Source organism: Melospiza georgiana, chromosome 14 (genome assembly GCF_028018845.1).
Source record: "Melospiza georgiana isolate bMelGeo1 chromosome 14, bMelGeo1.pri, whole genome shotgun sequence".
NCBI classification, from domain to species: domain Eukaryota; kingdom Metazoa; phylum Chordata; class Aves; order Passeriformes; family Passerellidae; genus Melospiza; species Melospiza georgiana.
In genome coordinates, this window is record NC_080443.1 from 6969588 (window position 1) to 6994587 (window position 25000).

The 25000-nt window shown below is 38.9% G+C and overlaps 1 protein-coding gene across 8 annotated transcripts in view; it reads right to left on the reverse strand.

The window, feature by feature from the left end:
• ZNF536 (zinc finger protein 536) overlaps window positions 1-25000 on the reverse strand; it is a 344528-nt gene that overhangs the window by 269397 nt on the left and 50131 nt on the right. For 6 of the 8 annotated variants that reach the window (XM_058034047.1, XM_058034042.1, XM_058034041.1 and 3 more), the window contains 2 exons: window positions 20476-20570; window positions 8100-8166 (listed from right to left, as the gene is read on the reverse strand). The gene's annotated coding sequence lies outside the window, so the exon portion shown is untranslated. The remainder of the gene's footprint in view (window positions 1-8099; window positions 8167-20475; window positions 20571-25000) is intronic. The other 2 variants (XM_058034044.1, XM_058034045.1) reach the window with 2 other exon arrangements.

Sequence of the window (25000 nt, forward strand, 5' to 3'; positions counted from 1 at the left end):
AACATGTATTAAACTGTCATTAAAAGTCAGTACTACCTTAATTAGTATATAAATTGATATTTTTAGCATCAGTGCCAAGGTTGGAGGGTCAGTCTCTTGAAATAAAGTATTTGGGTGATCTGGGAAAATTTGCATTGACAATGCCTGTCAATACAGAAGACCTCTGATCCATAAAGCTGAGAAATCCGGCAAGTCTTAACACATTATAATAATAAATAATATTATTATAAATTTAAATGTACACAAACAGGAGGGTACAGAAATGTATTCAAAAATTGCCTTCTATCTCCTTTTCTTTTACTTTTCTGACACAAGTTTTACTCAAATTCAAGCACTGCCTGCTGCTGAACTTAATGTAGTAAATAAAAGCTGCAAGGTTTCACACAGTACTGCCATGCTACTGAAAGCACACCAGAACAGAGTTAGGCAAGCACAAATCAGTGTTGCAGGGCTGTGACTCCTTCATAAACAGAAGCCAAACTGTGGCAGTTTTCAAATAAGAGAAAAGACTTGCTAAAAGCTTCAAGATGTTGAGAAGAATGTGCCCTACAATGCCAACTTGCTGCAATAAACCTAGCTCAGTAACTAGACTGTGGGCTTCTTTGTGTCTCATGCTCTGAATGCAGTAAAGAGACCTCTGTGCCTCCTGCTACAGGGGAGGGAGTCTGGAGAGGACTGAAAACTGACAGCTCTGAAAAATAATAAAGCAACAAGTAGAGGCAGACAGGGTGATTCTCAGGAAGGACTGAGAGGAAAGAGCCAGAGCTGCTAAGCTCATTAGCATAGGTAAATCTGCTAAAAATGAAACTTTCAGCTGACAATTTGGTTTCAACCCAAAACAGGCCAAAACTGACGTTGCAATGTGAAAACATTTACCTTAGGAAAGTCCAAACACTGTTCTTAAATTCTGTCATTTATGTTTTAGTGTGCCTTATTACAATATACCCTAACCATCTGAAATGATCACATGTAAACCAGGCATTTCAACTCCATCAAAACATTTGCATACCCACCCCTGCAAACTTCAGAAAATGTATTTTGTGTTGGAAATCATCTCAATCAAATTTAAAAGCTTTCAAGACAAAACATATCCTTAAGTGCTTGTTTTTACGAGGCTGTGGGCGGTGATGTGTCCCCACAAAAGGAAAGAAGGATTTTGAGGAACAAACACCAGCAGTGTCAAGGGCTGGATGGTTCAGGTGGAGGGTGGGGCATGAGGAGCAGCTCTGCAGGAGCCTGGTCCATCCAACACCCTCAGCCTGCAGCTGAGCTCCCCAGGAGAAAAGGAATCCCTCACTTGGAGTTCTTGAGGCTTTTGCTCAGCTGGGGAACCTCCTCTGACCCTCGTTGTCAGCACAGGATCAGCGCCCATCGCTCCCCGTGGGACTCTGCTGTGGGCTCCCTCTGCCAAGCACTCGCCCAGAGCTGCTGCTGGGACAGTGTCAGCCAACGTGGCCAAGATTGGAACAATTCTCCTCCTGCCTAGCCAGTGGAGAGGAGCAGGCTCCAGCTGTGAGAATTTTCAACACCTTATATTATACACCCAATGTGTAAATTGTGGCCTGCCTGGCCTACTCCCCTTCTTCTGTCTGTACCCTTCCAGAAAATTTCAGTTTTTTAACTGGAAATCAGAAAGCTGTTTTAGTTTTGTTTCTATGTTTTTTAAGAAATGCAAAAGCTGTCTAAAAATACTTTTAGGGTAAATTTTTGGGGGGAAAATTAAAAAGGAAAAGAGAGAAGACAGCTTGTGTAACAAATGTGTGTCCCATTAACAACCCACAGCAATTTAAAAAAATTATTAGCTCTTACATTTTTCCATTGGTACTTTCTCTTTTCAAAATTTCTTCACTATATACATCAGGTGTATAAAAAAACAGACCTTGCCAACTGTTCATGAACTTATGCAAAGGATATGGGTAAAAAAAAATCTATTCAGTGAAAAAGTATAAATATTAGAATGTGCATTTCACATACATTTATTTCTAATGCATATTTTATTAGGATATTTCAATTATTTCTAAATACCAAACCAATTAGTCCCTACTCCAAAGAGAGACTTGATCACATTTTTTGTTTTAAGATCGTGTTTGAGTTCTAATATTTAAGACAGCCCAAGTCTGAAAGCAATAGAGCACTTGTGGAAAATGTGTATATATTTTCTTTAGCTAAAGCCACAGCACAGTTTTTCCTTTTTCCATCATTATTAGTATAAAAAGATTAGTACAAACAAACAAAAAAAAAAAAAAGGAAAGAAAGAAATTTCACTCCTACTTTCGTACTTCTTTAGATCTTAACCTGACATTAATGAGCAAATACACACTAGGATGATGATCACACTGTAGGATAAAATGGCTCATATACTGTGTTGATAAGTTAAGATGAAAGAAATCCAGAACAAAGACACAACAGTATTGCAGAGATATGTTTAGATTCCAAAATATTTGTATCAGTCAAAGATAGAAACACCCAAGACAAAAAAAAACCCAACTGATAAATAGAAACATCCACTTTTTCCCCACTTGACTGTATAATAAAGATCCTGTTTATTTTAAAGTGTTGCTCCATCACTTTGCCTGGCTGCCACATACAATACACAGATGCAGAATATACATATTTTCCATCTGATCTCTGATGCCTATGCTCCCATTGAATATCAGTGCCAACCCTACACAAGCATTTGAGGGTAGGATTTACATTACAGGAGACAAAGGAGATGCTCAAATGGGAACAGTACTGGCATTGAAATCCTGACCCTGGTGATCTAAGGCTGCAGTAAAGACCCCTATGAGTAACATCTCTGACGCAATTCTTCCCAAATCTCAGAACAAAACATTACAGTTTGCACTGGGCTGGAGAATAGTAGGGAAGTTTACAGGAACCATGGCTGCAAAATCCAAAATTCCTACCTGAAAGGCAGTTTACAGCATCCAAACCATCCTCACTTTGATTACTCGTGTGATGGCACAATTCTTCATGTATATTCTGCTGGGCACTACCCTCATTTCAGTGGGAGTCATACACCAACAGCCTCTCCTATTATTTTTTTCCTGCCAGATGAGGTTTTTTTCCTTTTCCCAGACCAATTGGCTTATTTACCTAAGGCATCATGACACTTTATTCCATCACAACATGGCACTGTTCCCCCAAAGTGGGGTCGCTCATTAGATGTATCATTCTGCAACGTGAATATTAATGCCCAGAAGAGATGAACCATAAGCATCACAGATGGACAAGGAGGGATTAGACAGAAATTGGTAACAGGATTGATAACAATTCACAAGTACATCAGGCACGATGACACATTGCCTTGATCGACAGGAACTACTCTGCTTCCACAAGCACCTGCAATTCCCTCACCAGTCCAGATTCATAATAAACATTTTAAGATATTTTTGCTAATGGCATCAACCTGATGCCAAGCACAAGCCAAGAGGAAAACCACTTGCAAGGAATGGAAAAGCTGAAGGAAGTGCAGAAGGCACAGTGGATGAATTCTGCATCAGTCAACCATGTAAACTTAACAGAAAAGAGAAAGTTGTAATCAAAAAGAGAATTTAACAACAATAAAATATGATGTGATGATTCTATTTAAGGAATGAATGCAGAACTTCATCAAACAGTTCATAATAAATGCTGGGTGATCAGGTATTTTATATATGTATAATCTTGTGTTTAACAACATTTTAATTGCAGCTAGAAACTGCAATTGTTTAAAAGTGCTGCCCAACAGCCCCAGCAGGAGACAGGCATTGTAGGTAAAGGCACATTCAGGGAAAAATTAAAACACCTCACACATGGATACCTTTTGTCTCAATGAGTGGAAAAAGTCATTTACCTAGGACAGTAAATAAATGTGAAATATATCAACCCCACTGATTCTCCTTCTCTTCTCTAGCTAATCTTTTTTTGTCAAAACCAACTGTCTAATGATATTATCTTGTCATTTTACAGCTACCTGTTTTGATGGTGGGCAAAGGACAAAGTGGTTACTCTTCATCATTCATAAAAAATTTGAATTGAGAATAATATAAGAGTTGCCTCTTAGAGTTTCTTCTGCTAAAGATAGGTACACATGGTACTTCACTGAAATAGTCAAGCTAGATCTAAATTATGAAAAATTAGTACAGATAGAACACAAGGTTAACACAGCTTTATTCCTTTCACTACACAAGATAAACCAGGTACTTCTGCCTAATATATTTTGTGCCTGACAAACTTCTCTAAAACTGAGCTAATTTTTGCTCTTAAGGACACAAACTGAAATTATTAAAAAAAAAATAAAAAGCCTAAAGTCTTCCTCCTTATTGACTAATGCTAGTTTTATCAATTTACTTGTTAACACAGCACAAGAAATTACATCTCCATTCACTTTGTTTGAATTGTTTGTATGTGTTTTCAGGAGATGCACATCTCTACCATCCTTCTAAAGCCAGGCCTGGCTCCAGCAGGGCAGTTGGGGCACAGAGACCTAAGAATGACCTTCTTAACCAGGTTCTGAACATTCCAACTCCTTCCTGTTCCCTTGAATTCCATAAGTAATCTTAGATGGGTGAGTTGTGTCATGAAAATAGGAGCCTCTTCATTTGTTGTTTTTAAAAGCTATGTAATTCTTATCCTGCTTCTAATTGCTTTGTATTAAATATTCACTAGAAAAACATGGGAAATTTGCATATACTTCATAGTAACTATAACTTTTGTTCTAAAGACAAAATTACTATTTGCTTGGCTAATTTTTTTTTTCCCCAAATGAGAAATTGCAACCTGACTTGGCACAGTGGCTACAATCCTTCTCCTTGTGAATCTCCTACTGCACAACACTTCTGACTGTGCCTCTTCCCCAACAGGACCTGACTTGCACAGTCAAGCTCTCAAGGACAGTTTCTCTCAAGGAAAAGAGTTCAACAGAAATTTCAGCTGGAGCTACAAGAAAAAACATCAAATGGTAAAGAAGAGGAGCCATAAAATTCATCTTGGAAGGATCTTCACCCCCTCATCTCTATACAGACAATCTGAGAGAAAGGAAGGTGAAGAATGGAAGCTTTCAAGAACAACCCATCCAGGATAGATGATAAAATCTGCATGCTACCCTGAGGAAATGGGGTACAAAGTTCAGTCCTGAGTTTGTATTTCTTGAGAGCATAAAATACCAAATATCCCTCTTGAAGAATAATTCTCCCTCTAGTCTCTTGCACATTGTTGTGTAACTATACAATAAATATTATCCTGCTCACATGCTTCTGTTTACTTAGTATACATTACATTTGATGCTATCTGGCAGCATAAGTTTTAGCTCTGTCATTTTAAAATATTAATAGTTGTCAATCAAAATAGAAAGTGCATAATAAAAATGTTCTAGAAACTAATAACCCTATATTTCTACACCATCAGCTTGGAGCTAAGCATTGCTAAAAATGAGATTAATTATATGTTTGCAGAAGCCCAATACAATCAGACAGTCCTCTAAACAACATCCCCCTAGAAATGAACACAGACTAGATACATAATCGTATATATAGTGTGTGTATATTAGGCAATACATGCAGTACTAAATTAATAGCATTATTTTCATTTGGCCCAGTCTTTAAAACCCTCACAATCTGCCCAGTGACAGTGTTAGGTGGAGGATGAGAGAAAATGGCATGGTCAATACAAAGTAATTTATGGAGATTTTCTGCAAATATTTGGAAGCCTGGAAGAAGCAAGGAGATGCACACAGGACAGGTCCCTGAAGTTATGACCAACATATCATGGTAAACTGTTCAATTTTAGATAGAGGGTCAGAAAAATAGCCTTTGAATTATGTCTGTCAAACTTTAGTGGGAATTTCACTGCTTGGGACACTTAAACCTGCTCTGGACAAAGTATCAGCAAGTACCCTGTAGGGAACAATCCTGTAATGTCAAGAAGATGGACTAGATGTACAACAGGACTTTTGCTGCTCCATTTTTTATTACTCCAATCCATCACCCTTGCTGAGGTGAAGTTTTATGCAGACCTTTAAAATTATGACCATTTGAAAATTATGTCTGTGTTTTTATAATATATACACCCATATGGATGGAAGGTCTGGCTTTTAAAAACTCCAAGTAGAAAAACATATTTTGCTCCTAATTTGCCCATTCTATAGCTGTAACTATGCAATAATCTGGCAAATACAGATAGAAGTCTTCAATTATGGTCATGGGAACTCACAATTTACAGGCATGATTGTGACATGTGAATTTCCAACTTAGGCATGCAGGAATTTAAATATGTGTGCTGTGAACAAGATAGTAGTATTGGTCTGTGATATGGTTATGCCACAGAACCAGGATCAGATTCTGCGTTTTGCCCCAAAATAGAAAATCAGAAATCCTGCAAGGCAGACAAACTGACGTTGAGGCTTACAAAAGAAGCTAAGGAGAAGTCCCACAAGGAGCTCTAAACAAGATTATTTTTATCAAGGATTCTCAAGGAAAAAGTGAAATATTTTGTTTGGCTTCCTTCTGCCCAAGCCACTGTGGTCCTCCTGATACTTCTTTGCACCCCACTTTTGCAGAGAAGCTGGAACTCCCCATCACTCTCCTTAAACCCTGAAAGTCATTGAGGGTTTTGTACTGAAAAAAATATTAACATCTAAGAATCACTGCAGGTAATGGTTGCAGAAGACACCTCTGTTCCCAGGCACAGGGTGGCAGAACCCCCTATGGATAAGCAAGGTGTGTTATAGGAGAGGTTAAAGGCTTCATTTTGCCCATGCATGGTTATTGTCATTTCTGTTATTCCAGAGTGGAAATCCTCTTACTGACTAAGGCAATCACCCCTGTGTGAGTGCCATCATCCCCATACTTCAGTAGGGGAGAAAAACAGTAAGAGGATATGGAGGAGGAAAAGGCATTTTCCTTTTAATCTTTTAGATTGCAATAGCCATAATTGGCTTTTCTATATAGTTGGGCTCTAGATTGTCACAGTATTACAGTAAGAAACAGCAGCCTGCACTCATTTTTATACACAAATCTTAATGACTTCAATTGCTGCTAAGGATTCAGAATGGTGGCAGGATATGGCCATTCACCATCAAGGCCCTAAAGCCTTCGTAATTACTGAGTATACAGAATATTTATTATACAGACTGCACTAGGCCTCTTCTGTGGGCTGCCCTGGGCCTGCTCTCTGAGCCACATCAAGCAAGAAGTTTAAATGAAACTGCTCCCAAGTTTCTGAAATGGTTTAATAAAACATATACTGACTGTAATATTCAGTTTATAGTAGAAAACTATTGCCCCTTGGTTTGAAAAATGACCTCTAGTTGGCAATTTTACTCTCAGCTTCATAGATTATAGTCCGCTGTTGGTCATTTTCTCAATCCACAGGGCAATACTTTTCCATAACAAGCTCAAACTGCAATCAGTATTTGTAGGCTGTTACACAAGTTGAGGATAATATGTCTCAACACATTCTATTATATGACTAAACAAAAGAAATAACAACCTGGTGACACAGACATATGGAGAAAAGCAGAGCTATTCTTCTAATACTGAGATAGCAGAAAAACATATTTCTTTGTATTGTGCTAATTTGTATTAAATTTTGTGTCTTCAATGCACAATAATCTCTAATTTGGTTTTTTCATTAATAGTGTTTTGGTTTGTGTTGTCTTATGTCTTTTCTTATTTTAATGTAAAATGACAAATACTAAATTCTATTAGTATCAGATTTTAGAAATGACAAATAGTGACAGATAACCCAGCATTGTGAAATCACGTGAAAATGCATTCACACAGATATGTAAAAGATCATTTGGGCTCACAAAGCAGACATTCACAATCTATGGGTTTGATACCAGGAAGTTCCAATGCAGTGCAGTAGACAAGATGCAGTTATTGTTTCAGCACCCAGCTCCAGCACTTAGATACAACTGAAACACCACATTTTGGGAAAACAGCTCCCACATTAGATAACCAAAGAGATAAATTGCATTGAGAAGTCTCTGCCCAGGAACTGATGAGATCTGGTGTCATTTCCCAGACGTGCTCTGGACAGCCCTGGCAGTGACTGCTGTTGAGAAGAGCACCCACCCAACCAAAGGTGCTGGGAGCTGCAGGGCTGGTGTGACTTACCTGGCTGGAGTGTGCTGAGATCCAATTCTTCAGTCAATGGGTGACCAATGCTCTCTTAGACCCTTTGCTGAAAATACAAAATATTCATCATTACAAGCCTAATATTCATTCCAATCTGTAAGTAAAACTCTGTGGTTAAAATGTGATAGTCAATCATACTCAGACACAAAGAGAACAGCTTCTTAAGGTGGGGCCAGAGCACTCAGGCAAAGAGGACATTTTGCCACCCTTCTTCTAGAAAATATGAGTTTCCTATCCATTAACAATATTCACCAGATTCCTGGGGATCTGTGCTGGAGCAGAAGGGAGAATCTTGGCTAGGATAAGATCCATATGACAGAAAGGTTCATTGTAGATCTCTGTGGGTGGCTTTTGAATCTATAAAAATCTACATCACTGCATTTTGGGATATTAAAAAGACAGATATTTTTTTTTCCTTCATTTCTCACTATGTTCCTATATTGTTGCTCAATCACAGCTTCACCAGCATTCTCTAGCTGGAATTTAAGTTGTCTGGATTCATTTAAACATGCAGAAACAGCATGCAGAAGCTTTAATATATTTGAGCTAAGAACGTATTTGAACAATTACCAGAAGATGATGGCTCTTTATCTTACAAGTCTTCAAGGAATTTAGATGTTTAACTCATTAATAGTGTTTGCTGCATTAGATTTTATGTTTTTATGATTTTATAAGAAAGGTTTTCTAATACAGAGAAAAAAACAGGCTTTTTTTCTTTCCCCAACATTTTTCATTTTAGGGTAATAAAAGTGACACATATGTGCCATAATGTAATGGATTAATTAAGGAATATGATGTTTATCCTAGGTCCTGAGTTGTACATCTTCATAACTCACTCATAAAAATTAATGTATTATACCACGCTCCAGAATGATATATCTTTTTTTTTACCATACCTGTTGAGAATAAATTGTTCTAAATTGGATTATCTTGATTTCCAGTGAAAAATGTAAAAATTACATTGTTATTTTAAGAATTTACACTGCTGTGTATAAGAAAGCATAATCTTCTCACTGTGCTTTTGAACTGTCATGTTACTTCCACTGTTACAAAATCATAATTGCTGCTGCCACACCTAAAATCAAATGCAGTGCATATTGTATTTCTTCATGCACTGCATTTCCTATCTTAATCACAAAACCATATACAGTATGGTTTTGGCCAATTCTTTCATTACTGACTGCTTCTGTATATAAGTAACACACAATTATGCATGCAAGGACTCATAAAATCCTCATTTCTAAAATCAACAGATGAAAAATCCCTAAATAATAATGTACAGATGTTTCATATTCAAATGAGCTGTTGGCATGTAATCATACCAATCATGCCAATGCATGCAATAAAATTGGTGAATTTCAAGGTACTCGGCATTTACAACATATTTTAAATTTTTTTTAATCAAAAGACCATTTTAGGAAGATGGAAATGACAACTGTTCAATAAATATATAATGATATATTTCTGATGTTCTCCTGAAATTTCCGTGAGTGGTCAACTACCCTATATTTTTCCTTACCAATTCCTACTCCTTTTACCTCAAGAAAGTTGATTTTTTGGTCCTTAAACTGCACTGCCTCACTAAAAGTAAATTATCTGCACGTTATCTGCAGAGTAATCCTCTTCTTGAATACAAGACAGAACATCAGAGTTTCTAATCCTTCACAGATAGAGTAATTCACATCCACTGTACGTTTTACTGTAAAGACAGAGTAATGCAATATGTTTGATAAATCATGTATGTGTCTGTGTACAAAGAAAAAGGTTTATCTCCTCTCCTACAAGATGCATCCATATTAAAGCACAGACACACACACACTCCCCATGCTGGCACTGCAACAATCTTTAGAAGTTCTATAATAGAGACATCTAAGTTTAAAAAATGAAGCAGCTCACAGGTCAAATAAGTTCCTGATGAGAAGTGCTTAACCAGAAGTATTATTCCACTGATTGTAAGTTTTCATCCATACATCAAACCCTAGAGTCTATTGATTAAATAAAACTGATCTCTTTTTTTTTATTATTATTTCAAAGCAAAAGCAAATTAAATCATCCCAATTGTTTTCCCTTTGTTTGGAGCTATCACAGTTTGCACACTGGCCATGAGTCCTGCTTATAATTACAGCATCCTTAAGGAGAGCTTATTCTAAAATGAGTGATCACAGGTTTCTTGCTTCTTGCTCTAAATCTTCTGCTCCTGGTCATAATCAATGGCACTTGATGGCCCAATATTCTGATCCAATGTGGCAAGCCATATGATCCAAGATCTGCTTACAATCAATAAATTCATTTGCTGCAGGAAATTTGGGATCAGGACAACTTTAAGTATATGTAAATACAAGAATTTACAGCAATTATGCTGGCACATCTTTCCTTTCTCATACCTCTTTTCCCTTGCATAATTAGCTGCGTCATGCCTTAATTTTGCTTGCAATCCTACATAAAGGAATCCAGGCCAGACAGCCCTTGCAAAGCCTTACCAAAGTCAAGGTCTGCTGGCTGAGAGAACAGAGGGGCTCTTTCAGCAAAACACACCAAAACACTGCAAATCTTTGTATTGCTGGGCCCCACATGGCATTGTGTGGGCTCTGAAGATACCAACATAGCATGAACATGGAACAGACTGCTTTAAAGGGCACCAACAGGTGCATACAAAAACCTTCTTGGAGCCAAGTTTGCCTTTGTTTTTCCCTTGGGCAAAAATGTTCAAGTTTGGTTAATAGCTCCCTTAGGCTCATGTGTCTGCAAGTCAGCCTCCAGGCTGTTTCCAGTGTACCTGTGCAGTGCAAAGATGCTCTGACACTCAGCTCACAACCTAACACAGCCAGGAATCCCCGCCTGCAGGATGTGGTTTCCAGTCTGGAAGGTGATCAGGGCTAGGCTGAAAGGCAGCATCATCACTTCTGTGTCTCACCTCACACTCACAGATGAAAGGACACACACTAATCTCAATTCTGCAATTGTGCATACATACTGTTTAATAAATTGTATAAGTATTCTGAATATTTTCTAAAGGCCAGGAACTCTAATGTACTTTGAATCTTCATTAAGTTAGCATGGCAGACTGGGGTACTTGTATAACTAGCAATATTTTTAAAAAATAATTATTCTATGTTACTTATGTCACTGCACTGGAGTTACAGAACTTCAGGATGATGACTAAATACAGACATCTGTACTAGTTTAGAAGGTTGCAGGTTGGGCATCTTTCAGCCCTTTAGTCTCTTTCCACTGGAAATCAGTAGTTCAGCACCAGCAGAGCAGAGATGAGAATCTTGTTTCTGCTAAGCAGCACTAATTTCTGCCCATAGTGACATTCAGAGGAAGATGAATCGAGTCACAGGGGTAAGAAAACTGTTTGCTTATGATGTGGCTGTCACCAGTGCAGATGAGTTTGTAACACCCTCCTAGCATCAAAACGACACACAAAAGATACATTAAAAAAATAAACCCAACAGATAGTCTTGCAAAATATATCAGTGCAGTTCTTCAAACTGAAAAAGCAGAAGTCAGAAGATCAAGAATTCACAGTTAGGATTTTCCTATTAGATAAAGAACATAAGGATTCTCCTGAAGTCTTTGATTGATATATGATCTTTTCTTTCTTTTCAGGCAGAACAGCTGTCCAGTGAACTAGAAGAAATAGCCCTGAAGACAGCTTTGTGTCTGATATGACTTTGAGAGGGAAAATTATTCCAATGATAAATGCTTTACATGGAACATCTAATAAAATAAAATAAAAATGTCATCCATAAAAGAATTTTTCTTTCTATTTGAGTAAGCAATCCCTATTATCATCTGTGGGGCAGGGGTGTTGCTGTGTCTGTGACCAAAGAGAAAAGGTATTTCCCTCAAAATTGAATTTGAAATGAACTTAACCAAAAAGAGGCAATAGAGAAGGGCAACTGGGAAAATGCAGAGGGAAGATGAGAATTTCCTGAGCATTGTCAGGATGCAGTGACCTGGGATGTATTGTAACTTCCTTCATTCTTCTCAGTAAGGAAATCTCTAAGGTGAAACATGGGTGCTTTTCTGGCTGGCATCTGCCACAGTGGCTGCATGCAGACAGAGCTTGACTATGCTCAAAAAATCCCAAAGCAGTAAAAACCAACACAAACCTCCCCAGCAGAAGAAGGTACAAATTTGTGTAAATTTATTCAACCTAATGGAATTATGTAAATTACACAAATGGAGAACTACAGCCACTGTGAGAATTGATTGAAGCTATGTCCAGATGATAGGAGAGATGGCTTTGACTGGAGCCTTTCTGGAGCCTGCTCTAGAGCTGTGTTTTGGCACACGGTGAGGGGCTAAGAAAAGAGCCTTAGAGAATGAACAGCCACAGTGCTCAGATGAAATTTGTACATCTTTGGCATTTTCAAACACGTCTCATTGTGACACCTCAGTGGATGGATGAGCACTGATGGATGCTGTCACACACAGACAGCACAAGGAAGAGTAATCACAGCTGTATTTTCCTTGAGAAACCAAATCCAGTACTCCCATGGTTCAGCCAGCTGCCCTCCAGAGCCCTGGTGAGTCTGTCACATAAACTCTGTGTCCCATTAATTTGGCCAAGACTAAACAAAGCCCTGTCCACATCTGCTCCAGGACAGAACAGCTCGTGGCTTAGAAACACCTCAGAGAAGAGCATGATAAACCTTCCACCCATCCTCTTTGTCTTTCTACACGGTGGAGCTGTCCTCAGCAACACTTCAAACTTTCACTCTTCTCCAAACCAAGCCCTTCTTTCTCTGCCAAAGCCTTCCTGTGTACACCTCTGTGAGTGTACTTATTCCAGAGCTAATTACCATTAAATGAGTATTTCAGCACTGAAGAACTAGAGTCAGGTACATGTTCTCATGTACCTTTGCACAGCTAGAAACCATTTCTCTCCCTTCCATTGGATTGCCCTTCCTCCCCTATCCCAAGCATTCTCCTTTCTCTCTGTCTCTCCTCCTCCTCCCTCCTGTCAGGTGCCACTGATGCTGCTCCTCTGTGTGCTCCCAGGAGCTGCTGGCATCCTCCTGCTCCTCCAGCCCCTCACCTGCCCCCTCCCCTCCCATTCCTGAGTGCCAGCCCCTGCTCTCACGCAGATTTCAGCTCCACACTTTGCAGAAATCCTGCTCCATGGGATTCCAACAACAGAAGAAGGGAAGATAAGAACATAAAAGCACCCTCAATGTGGCGTCCCATCAGGAAGCCAACTAAATCTGATAGACACTGTCCTCTCTGACACATAAGCAGGAAAGGGCTGAGCATTTAGACAACAGCAGTTCAGAAAACAACTCTATATGGTCTATAATCAGCCAGCACCACCTAACAAATAGCATTTGTCTAAGTCTTTACTTTTGAGGCAATCAAATACCATTTTGAAAAAATAAAATAACTTCCACACATACACATTGCATATATATTTGTTTGCCCTCACTCTCCCTCACTTTTTGTTTGCAGTGACAATCAGCAATTATTTTACAGAGAAAGACTCTAACATGCTTATGGGATGCCTTTAGTAATAAGATAATTATTTGTAACTCTATAAAGAATTATAATTTTTAATTTAAAAAGAAATCAAATAAAAACAGCTTTCATCTTCCCTACTATGTGAAGAAAACATTCTCTGCCTACAACTCAAATTATCATTCTCTCCTTTGTGCAAAATGAATTGACCCAGAAAACTAAAAGGGTAAGAACCCATATTTGCTGGGCTTATTCAGCAGCCAAAAGTTCATGAAAAACACTGTTGTGTATCACATAGCAACCACTTGATGCCTATTGTTAAAATACAGTAGTTATTCAAAAAGTAAAATCTTGCATTCTCAAACAAGAAGCCAGGCTGCAATGTGTGTTTACTGTTTTGGGGAAATAGTCATCTTGCCATTTTCTCTTTTTCCATAGCCTTGGCATATTTGGTCAGCTATGAAATGTGCAGTTACCCACAGGAAAGAAAAGGAACACAAGAATTTTCCTCCACTGTTGAGCTCACAGGACAATGTCCATTCAAAGCAACACTTGGGATCTCTATTAAGAGCCTTAAGATGTGCTCTATTTTTATCCAGCAGTAAAAAATGTAATGTTCCAGGGAAAGGGCATGAGGGAGAAAGGCAGAGAAGCTTCTGCTTTAGACTGCTAGAGCTGCACACTTGCACCTGTTGTTAAAACAAGCTGCCCCTGGCAAGTGCTGCACAGGTGCCCACACTGCTACTGCACACTTGCAGCACTCCCAGCCCTGCTACCCAGCACTGCAGATGGGCAGAGGTATAAACTCCACAGGCATCTCCCTCTACCTTTTCTCCAGTTCTTTTGTGGTTGAACGTGCTTTAAAAAGTGAAATAAATGTAAAGTTTATACAAAAGGGAAGTCAGATCTAGAGTTAGAAAAAAGATTAACAGTTTCTGATAAATGGAGCTTGTATTACTCTGAAATATTTGAAAAGCAGTGGCAGATCACTTGAGCTACTCTGACTTTGCCAGATTTCCACAAGAGCTGAGAGTCAGCCCTGCTTGTCACAACTGCATCAGACTGTCTATTTAAATTATCAAAGCAAAAGCAGAAGGGTTCTGCTGAAACAACTGCTGGAGAGGATGAAGGAAAGAATAAGAAAGATATAAACTTACTTCTAGGTTTTATTATGTGCTGTTACACAAAGAGTGCAACTTAGAACTTCAAGATAATGACACTTTTAATACCAGAAGGGAATGGCAGACTTGCTTAGCATAACTTTGAGATATTTCATCAAGCCTGTGTGCAAACAGGTGTGCCACATTTTTGCTTGTGGTAAGATGCTTGTTGAGATTATCTCCTTATCTAGGAGCGTGTGTAAACTCCTTTTGAGCAGTTAAAATAAGACAGTGGCAGAAAGTAGATTAAAAGGGAGAAAATGTATGAACATAGACTTTTTACAAGAAACTCACTTTGAGCCCAGCTGTATCCAGGTATGCTGTTTCTACAGTCTGAAAAGAAGAGTGAGGGGTAGGCAGCAAAACCCACATGAATGCATGAAAAAGTGTGAGAATGACTTAGATACCCAGGAGCAACGAGATGGGCTTTAGAATTTGAGAGAAGGACCTGGCTGCTACCAACACAAGATGAAAACATGGATGGATGGAGCTTCAGCTCACCTGCTGCAAGTGTTTCTGCTTGCTGAAAAATAAACTTCTTTACTGGAGGTCAGCACAGGTGCAAAAATCAACTTAACATCTCAGCTGTCTTACAAAGCAGAAGCATCTGTACAATTATTTCAATCAAAGGCAGATCAGGGAGTACTTCCAGGCAATGATTACATAAGAATTGGTTTGGTCACTGGTCAGTGATCTGGCCAGGACAGGATGTGGTAATGAAACAGGGTTGTGGAAGAGCTGCAGTTACAATATTTCTCTCTCAGTAACATATAGCATAACTTCATGAAACAAAAACCAAGCTATTACATCCAGTGCCCAACCAAAAATTAAGAAATCTTTCCCCCAAAACAATGAAAGGAATGTACTGAAGAATAATGAAGAACTTGTCTAGCAAAACTCAAACTCTTCTCTAAAAATGTATGCTTCTCTCAGAAGCAGATTCCCAGCACAGGGACTGGTAATTTATGATCCACCAAAATACTCTGTTGAACAAAAAAGTAATACCTACACCGTGCCTATGCAAATCACTAAGAATAAGTGACTCCAAGGACCAGTAAGAACAAAGCCCAAAACTCCTATCAAACATTATCTGAGGTTTGAAAAAGTCAAGACAAAGTGTAATTTTTTTTAAACGGGGATAAATTGGGATTTCTGTAACAATTGACTCATTTTGCCTGCTTTTATCTAAGGAGCTCAAAGAGCACTCCAAGTGTTAATTAAATTACAAAGCATTTTTGAGACAGGTAAATGGTATTATGTCCACTGGGGAACAGAGAGAACATTTATGTTTCATTACTAAAGTCTCACAGTAATCCAGTGGCGAGTAATACAACCCAAGAACTTCCAGTTGCCACTTCTACTCATTGACTTGATGGCCTCACAAGAGATAAAATTAGCCTTAAAAGCCAAAAATTCTTTTCCTCTTGTGCTTTTCTAGCTTTCAAGATGAGGCCAAGATTCTTTAATTTCATTTTATTCTCCTTCCTCTGCTTACTGGGAGGCCTTTCTTTCAGAGTCACACAAAAGAAGCCACTTCCTAACCTACCCGAGTGTGTTAAGGATCACAGTACAGCAGCACGGGCAGGAGCTCACACAAGGGCAGTGAAGTGTGATGGGGCTCTTTAACAGCTTGTGCAGCTGCATCAGGCTCCTCTTCTCCCTCCTCCAACCTGTGCTACTCCAGAGATGGCACACCAGGGCCCCTGTCCCATCAGAATAAAGATGGGCAGATGTGCAGATGAAATAATCCTTGGCTGGCTGATTCACTGACTTTACCAATGAAAGAGACATAAAACAACCCTGAGGAACCTGGTGCCCCCAGCACTTGGTACAAGAATCTCTCACTGAACAGAACAATATCAAAAAACAATGAACCAGACCCTGAAAATGCTTTAGACCTTGGAGAAGTCTATTCTGCAGTCTGCTACATCTATTTTGAGTTGCATGTGGAAAAATGAGGCAGAAATCTTTCACTGACCATTCTATTCTTAACCCAAAAAAGAAAGCCACCATTTTCCATTTCAGCTTGGCCCTGACTGGTAAAACTGCAGGATGCAGGAGCAATATAGCAGTAAGGTACAATGCAATCTGCACAATACACAGTCCAACCTAAGGCATCTCTAATTCAAGACTGGTACAGCTTAGTTAGAGCTTTAAATAATTATATCTCCATTAGTAAAATAATTTTGGAGAGTAAAAGGCTTTTCTATTTTGTACATAACTGTTTATTACTAAAAACAGGGAAGCATCTTTTGGAACTTTCTTTAAGCCTTTTGAATACAATGCTAAACCAAGATTTCAGGCTTTATTTTCCCCTTCATTTCTTGTTATGTCATGAAGAATCAGCTACGTGGAAGAGATGAGAATGTCTTTGATTTAAATGACCAAGACTTAAGATTGTCTTTACCGTGGCAGAAAATAAAGCTGCTGCATATATTTCCAGTGGCAGTATTATTGTTACATGGTATGACAATCATAATCTTTCTCTTTTTTCCTAAAAATATGTCTAAAAAACCACACAGTTTATATACTGCATTCAAAATACTTTTCTTCGTTTACGTTGATTGCATATTTCAAATCATGTTACAGCTGTATCGCTTAGCTTAAATCAAATAAGGAATCCATATAAATGCATACACACACTTTGCTTGTTTTTAGACATTCCCACTATTGACAAGATTAAAATATTTTTCTCATTCATTATTTATTGTGATATGATGAAACAGTAAGAGTATGTATTTAACAAACATCACAAAGTAGAGTTAAAACGTGGACACGCTGTTTCATTTCGATTTTGATGCGACAGTGTTAAGTATGTGACTCCCTGACTGCAGTAATGACATCTTGGGGTGATGAAGATTTAAGATGCTTTGCAAGGATGCAGTGTGATCCCAACTCTTCAGCCATGCTGACTAGGGGCATTATTAAACAGATGAAGCCAAGAGTGGAAAGTCCTGCTGCAGAGGACTGGGGGGATCAGTGCTCAATGCAAGAGCAGCACCAAACCCCTCCATGCACCCCTGGTCCCTAACTGGAGAGGCTGAGGGCAGTCACACCCTGCTCCAACACTTGCACAAGCACCAACAAAAACGTGTTCTCTGGACCATTTCTCTGCCTCCTGTGTGAACTGGCAGTACCTGAGCTGGAGCTTGGGCTCAAGCAATGGCATATCTGGGTGAAACTCAGCTATGGGGCAGATCCCCGTGGCTTTGGCTGCCTGGTGCTTTTACCTTGGGTTGAAAACCACAGGCATGATCCCAGTTTCTAGCTCACAGCTGGGCACCATTCTGCACATTTCTACTGGCAAAAATACGGCAAGGGATTGCCAAAGAGCAAGCACCACAGCAAAGGAACCATGACCAAAACTGGTTCTGCTGGGCAGAGGAGCAGAGAGCTTGCCTTCTACAGAACGTGGCAGTATCTGGGTTAGAATGTAGAAAAAGACACATTTTAGCCCAAATACTTGTTCTTGCATACTGCAATCTAAATATACCCTCTATGATAAATACAGCAGAATAATCAGAAGATAGCGAGCGCTTAAAATGCACCCTTAACAAAGCAAAACAATGTAATGCATATCTTTCTTTACGTGTCAAACAATTTGCCTAACAAATCATAATAATGCAGAATGATATAAAATTCACCCATCAAGCCCAAATGCATGCACGAAGATTACCATGGCAAAGAATTGTGAATTTCATTAAATATGTTAAAGGAAAAAAAAAAAAATTCCTCTTTGAAAAATAGTAATCCTGTCTTTCAACAAAAATATTATAGGAAGCTATGAATTTGGTAGATCTGAATAGGATGTTGGTACATGTTTTACTAAGGTAATATAATGGCACACTATTATTAGATCACATTAATCATTACTGTGCCAAAGGCACTGACAGCACCACTGAAAAGGATTGAAAGGGCTGGTAATGGATATAAATTACCCATTGTGTGATAAAAGGATTTTTACTAAGAAGGTAAGAATAAAACAGCAAATTTCTAATATAACTGTTGTGTAAAAACCAAAATAAAAGTAATCCAGTCAGTAATATCCACAAAATCAGAAAGTAAGCACTTTTGAAACAAGATAAAGTCACAATAAAAACTGTATACAATGTAAAATTAATTTCGTGCTGCATAATATTACTATCAATTTAAATAGTTTACATGATGACCTCTATGGTCAAGAGAAAGGTAAGCTTTGTTAATTAGAATTGAGTAGGAGCTTCTGCAGGCGTATTTTAAGTTTGTGGGCTTGGAATTTTTTTTTCTTTTTTCTTTTTTTTTAACATATAATGGCTTCCTAACACCCCCCTGAAATTCAAGACATGCTGAGAGTTTTCTGTTTTGTGCATTAACATCACAACAAACAGCACATCCCTCAGATGGTTTTATTTGGATTCCAAATGCTATTACAAAACGAACCACGTCTTTGCTGAGCTATTTAACCATTTGATTGAAACCATTTGTATCACTAATTGTCCAGTCCTGTGCTCCTCCTTTACTCTGGCAAGTATTTCCTGATATTAGTGGGGATCAGTGGAGTGAATTGGCCAAACTACATCCTTATTTACAGCATTAAAAAATCCACATACCTTCTCTGAAGCTGATGGAATTATTCTAGAATCAAGTCACTGTAATTCTTTTCAAGTCAATTGTCTAGAATGAAATCCAGTAGCTCACATTCAATTAGTAAGTTTTAAAAATTGTGAGCCATACTCTTAAATGATATAAATTCATAAGTACAGACATCAATCCTGAAAACACTTACGTCTCTACTTAACTTTACTCACGTGAGTAATTCCATTAGCATCAGTAATTCAATACCTGCTTATGCATTTGCAGTACTGAAGCTTTAATATGCCTGGATATCCTCTCACATCAGCTATAAATCAGCACAATTCCTCTGAATCACAGAGTTTCTACTAATTCACAAGATATAAAAAGGAATGGACAACCCAGTATAACAATTAAAATAAAGAAATAACATAAGAATTTGATTTGGGAGCAGAAGCTATCCGAAATTTTGATTTAGGGATCAATTAATGCATGTGGAATGTGGAATTAATTATTAGTTATTTCCTAGGAAGCTAGACTTTTATTTCAAACTGAGGGCCAAATAACCCAATTTTGATTTCACACTTATTTCCACACCAATCTGATTTCTCAGACTTTAGAGGAGCTTTTCTGCTGCTGCACTGGAATAGCTCAGAGGAAAATCACATATACAATGTAGTACACCCCTCCACCCACTGATTTTCATGGGTGTTCTTCTCATGCTAATACACAACAGAATATGGTTCTTAATAATATGCATGAGATGTTCTATTGAACTTACAGGAGGAGAAAAAAAAAACAAAAAATGATAAAATTAATTTAATCAGGAGTGTCATGGGTTTTTTTAAATCAGCAGTCTGATGATAAAGTAATAAATGATGATTCATCCCCAACACAATTATTACATATCAACTGCATAAAGATGAATGCTCGTGATTTTACCAAGCAGAATTTTTTCTTGAAAAAAAAATTTATTTGTAGCTGACTACAACCTGAAAGAACTACAATAAAAAGTTTTGCAAGACATAAACATAATATTTTTCAAGACATAAAAACCATGCAAGAACAGATTTAAAAATCTGATTTAAGTACCTCATTTTACTTTTTTTTAATTGGAAAAACAAAGCCAGACTCAGATCCATAAGCAGAAGAAAATGTTATGAGAACAATATAAGTATTCTTACCAGTTATTCTTAAGCCAACGAATCTGTTCCCTGGATGAAGAAATTCTTAAAAGACACAGGACAGGTACTGAAGGTCACAACTGGAAAAATAAAACCTGTGAGAAATTTAATATGTCAAAACTCAGTGTTTGAATCAGACATTTACATTAAAATATTACAATGCCACCTCAAGCAGGCAATCTACAGGACAGCAGAGAGCATTAAGAATTACAATATTAATGGGATTAGCACATTTTATTTTTTAGTTTTCATAATATACATGTTTGGTGGTCATTTCATATTTGGAAATAAAAACTTCTTTCAGTTCTGGATTGTTTTGAGAGGGAAAACCTCCTCTCAAAATAATGATGAGGAACAGAATGAAATTCTTCTGATCCTTTCCCCTAGACAGTACAGCAAAAGAGGACAAAACAGGATAAAACAAAAGTTGCATAGCATACTCCAGAAACCCAGTTATTCTCTTTGACATTGATATTCTAATCTTTCAAACTGAGTAAAAAGAGAACAGCTACTAATTGTATTTTTACTTTTTTTTAATTCCATTTTATAACAGAAATAAGTCCTTTGTAGATGATCTCATCTAATAAACCCTACTTAAAACAGATAAGAGCCAGCAGTAAAAGCCAAGCAGAATACTTCCAAGATATTTGTCAGTAGTGAATTTAGGGCCATTACATTAGTAAGCAAAATAGAGACAAAAACAAAGGGCGTTCTTAGAGCAAAATAAAGTTCACTCGACTGAAGCTATAATCTGAAGAATTTATGACCGAGAATTCTAACTATGTTTATTCCTATGAATGTCTAACAAATAAAATTAAAGGTCACTTCCAAATAATACACTTTGTACATCTACATCAACCCAACTCTTTCATACAGCAGCTCTGAAACCACAGTTCCAGCTCCACAGCCTCAGGGCTCCACCTTGGCAGCACTGACTGCTCTGAGGGTGCCATGGTGGGCAGTGAGGACAAAATCCCAGCCTTCATTTCTGGGGGAAATCATCAGGAGCTTGGCCATTGGACTGCATTGGGTTTAAATCAGTCAGCACCAACAGGACCACGCTGCTGCTCAATGCTGTTCATTGGCTTTAAGGGCAAACAACAAGTTTGAGGGCTTCTCTTGATGATGAAAACAGTATGAAATAATTCTGAGAACAGAAGTTCACTACTAAGCAGCACAGCCCTCCCTTAGTGCAATACTGCTAGAACACTTGTCCTGTATCCTCTAAGGTCTCTGCAGCCTCCACCTTGTCAGGATTACACCCAGTGCAGGCGCTCCTGCACTCCCACTCTGTCCCCACCAACTCATCTTTCCTCTCTGGCTCCCAGCACACCAACCATGGGATTCTCATTGCCACTGTGATGGTTCACCACGAGGCTTCCCAAATCCCACTGCCTCCCTCCTCGCTTGCAGACTGAGCCAGGCTTTGCCACGTGTTTCAAAGCCTTTTCCAAGTGATAATTCTGCCACGCAACTTTGCTGACACAGGAGAATTACTCCAATTCAGGCTTCAAGCCCTTTCTTTAAAACTAACATTTCCACAGCAAAGCACCAACTATCCTGCAGTAATCACCTGGTTTGCCATCCCCATTGTTCCTCATACCTGGGAACACATTCTTCCCTGCTCTCTCCTCATGCCCAGTTTTCTTTTACCTGCCAGTTATCTCTGAATTTGAATTATAAGCCCTGAACAGCAAAGCCTGTCCTCTCATGAGACACTTTCCTATTGAGCTGAATGGGTGGTGAGCAGGTACAAGGCATCACTCCAACCCAGCACCCCATATCAATGGGTAAACCCAGCTACAGGAGAATAAAAACACTGCAAAAGTCAAGAGAAGCACCTACAATGCTGACTGGAGAGAATAAAAATCAGTTTGTAACTGGGTAAAGGAAACCTTGTCATCAGATTTGGTCTTTCTAAACATAAAATTGCATCTAGATAGGATTCAGGTCCCATTTATGAAGGCCCATAACACTTTAGAATTTAAATAAGTGAATTTCAGTTACTATATTTGGCCACATTGGAACAGCAAATTCCTGGACTGCTGCAGATAAACATAGGTCCCATCCAACATTTTCAGTTGCACACTACCTAAAAACAGTGACAGCTTGTTTGTCTCGAATTTCTGCTCCTGTTGATGTCTTAAATTCTTGAAGATATACCTTCCTAGTGCTTACTTGCAGCTCATTCAACGCAAAAGCCAACAAACAGAAACAAAGATAATAAACTGTTAGGTTTCTAAAAGATGTTATCTCACTAAACAGGTTCTTAGTACTCCTACACCAACATCACAGAGCACATTTTTGCTATGCTATTACAAGGCTACTTGTGTTTAAAAAAATTCAGCTTTTACATACACGCTCATGACTTGCAAAATTCTAGGAATGATTCTCAAGGGGCTTTCACTAAGATGCTTTATAAATTCTGATGACAGACAGAACACAGTAAGGCTTCATCTCTTAAAGTCCTGTACTGATTTGTTTGGAGGCTTCATGTCATTGATCAGCATGTCAATGTCTCTTGCAATCTGCTTTCCAGTTCATGACTGAGAGTGAACCCCTCAGGTCTAAAACCTTAAATGATTTAAGGTCTGTGATACATAACCTTACGAACAAATTGGGAAAATCTGTAGCTTTACACATTAAACTGTAACAGAAATGATTTAAAGCCTTATAAAAAGGTATTTTACTTACCTGTGCTAATATTATTCTAACACATTTGACACTGACTATGTAAAGCAGATATTTTAAAGGTACAGGCAGCAAGCTGCCTGGAAACAAATTAAGACAGTTCCACTTAGGTCAAATTGGGCCAGTTTACCAGTGTCTAATACACTCCCTGGCATTAAAAAATGGCACCATGAATCCTTGCAGACCAATTTATTACAGTAAGCTTCCCACAGCAGCACTGCTGTGCAGTTGCACTTGGCTCAGTGAGTGATCCAGCACACCCCCAGAGAAGAAAAAAACCCTAAAAATCTTCAGAAACAGCATGACAAAAATAAAAAGTAGTGGTGAGACATAACTAGGGTATGACAGAACAATTTCTGTTCATTCTTAAAACATGCTTTTGTAGCTCATTCCTTGAAATGAATTAGAGACATGAAAGGGAGAAAGTAATCTCATCCCACTGATGAGCAGGGGCCAGAAGGATTTCTGCAGGTTACAGATGGAAATCTAACACACAGCAAGGGAAAACAGAAGCTTGAGCATGGACTTATTCTGCACAATAGGACTTTTGCCCCAAATGCTGAGACTAAAAGGCTTCATTGTGGGGCTCTTAGCAGCACATCCCATTCCTGTTCAACTCCATGTTCAAGCCCTGCTAATCTCAAGGAGACGAGGCTCAGGCCCTCTGCTAACAGCCTACCCTTTCTGATGGAATGAGGTGTCATGTTTAAATAATTATTCCCTATCAGCTGCTTTTTGAGGGCCTCTTGAATTGCCCTGGCATAGCTGCTCTCACCCTGGGCACATCAGAGATACAGGGACAGAGACAGGCAGGGAAAGAGGCTCAATGACAGCACAAAGCCAGCCCAGGAGCCGTGCAGGACACCCTTGCCAGGCCTCCACGTGAGCCCTGCATTCATCACAAATGCAGGATGGGGCCTGAAGGGTCCAGTTGGTGTCACTGGGAGTTACATGCATAAGTGAAGAGAGATAAACAGTCCCTAAAGCAGGATGCTGGAATAAACCTCAGTATTTTTCCACTGTGCCCGAAAAACATGAGAGCTGACACCACTTTTCTCAGGCTGGGGCATGGTTTCCACCCGTGGCACCAGAGCCTGCCCAGCCATGTACCAGTCCCCATCTACAGACCTTCCTCCCTGAGTGTGTGTGCCCTGCCCATGTCCTCAGAAGGCTCCAATACATAAAGCTGTCTGCCTATAAATGCAAAATATTTAAAAATTCAGAGCTAACCATGACAGGATTTGTCCACATCTCCTGGCAAATCTGTAGTGTTTGATCTAACATCCTTTCAGGGAAGTGCCTTTACATCGCCAAGATCACGCAACAAACTCTCGCTCTCATTTTTCCCTCCTGATATAAGTAAGCAAGAGACAGCAAAGAGAACAGGAATGCACATCCTTTTAACTCCTGGGGAGCCAAGGGGTTTGCAAAAGTTCTTTATCAGAGGCACAACTCTCTTTAGCTCCTTAGGTTTTTTCTACTTGCTTCTGCTTCAGACATCCCAGTTTGCATTTATTTTGTGCAGCTTCTACCTTTCTGTGGTTTTTGGCACTAACACCACCTTAACTTGTCCTTATCAGGACTGTCACAGCATACATTGTAGTTGAGATGGCCACAACACAGAGCATCACCATAAAGTTCCAGAAGGCTTTAATCATTCCCCCAAACACAGTAATACCTTACCTCATCAGAAGTCTTCAGGCATCTGCCCACACACAGTAACACCAGGTCACCTCAGAAGGCTGCAAGCATCTGCCCTTCTTGTTCTTTGGCCCAGCCTTTTATACCCTCCTGTTAATGCCCTGCACCTGTGTGCCCCTCACTGTCAATGCCC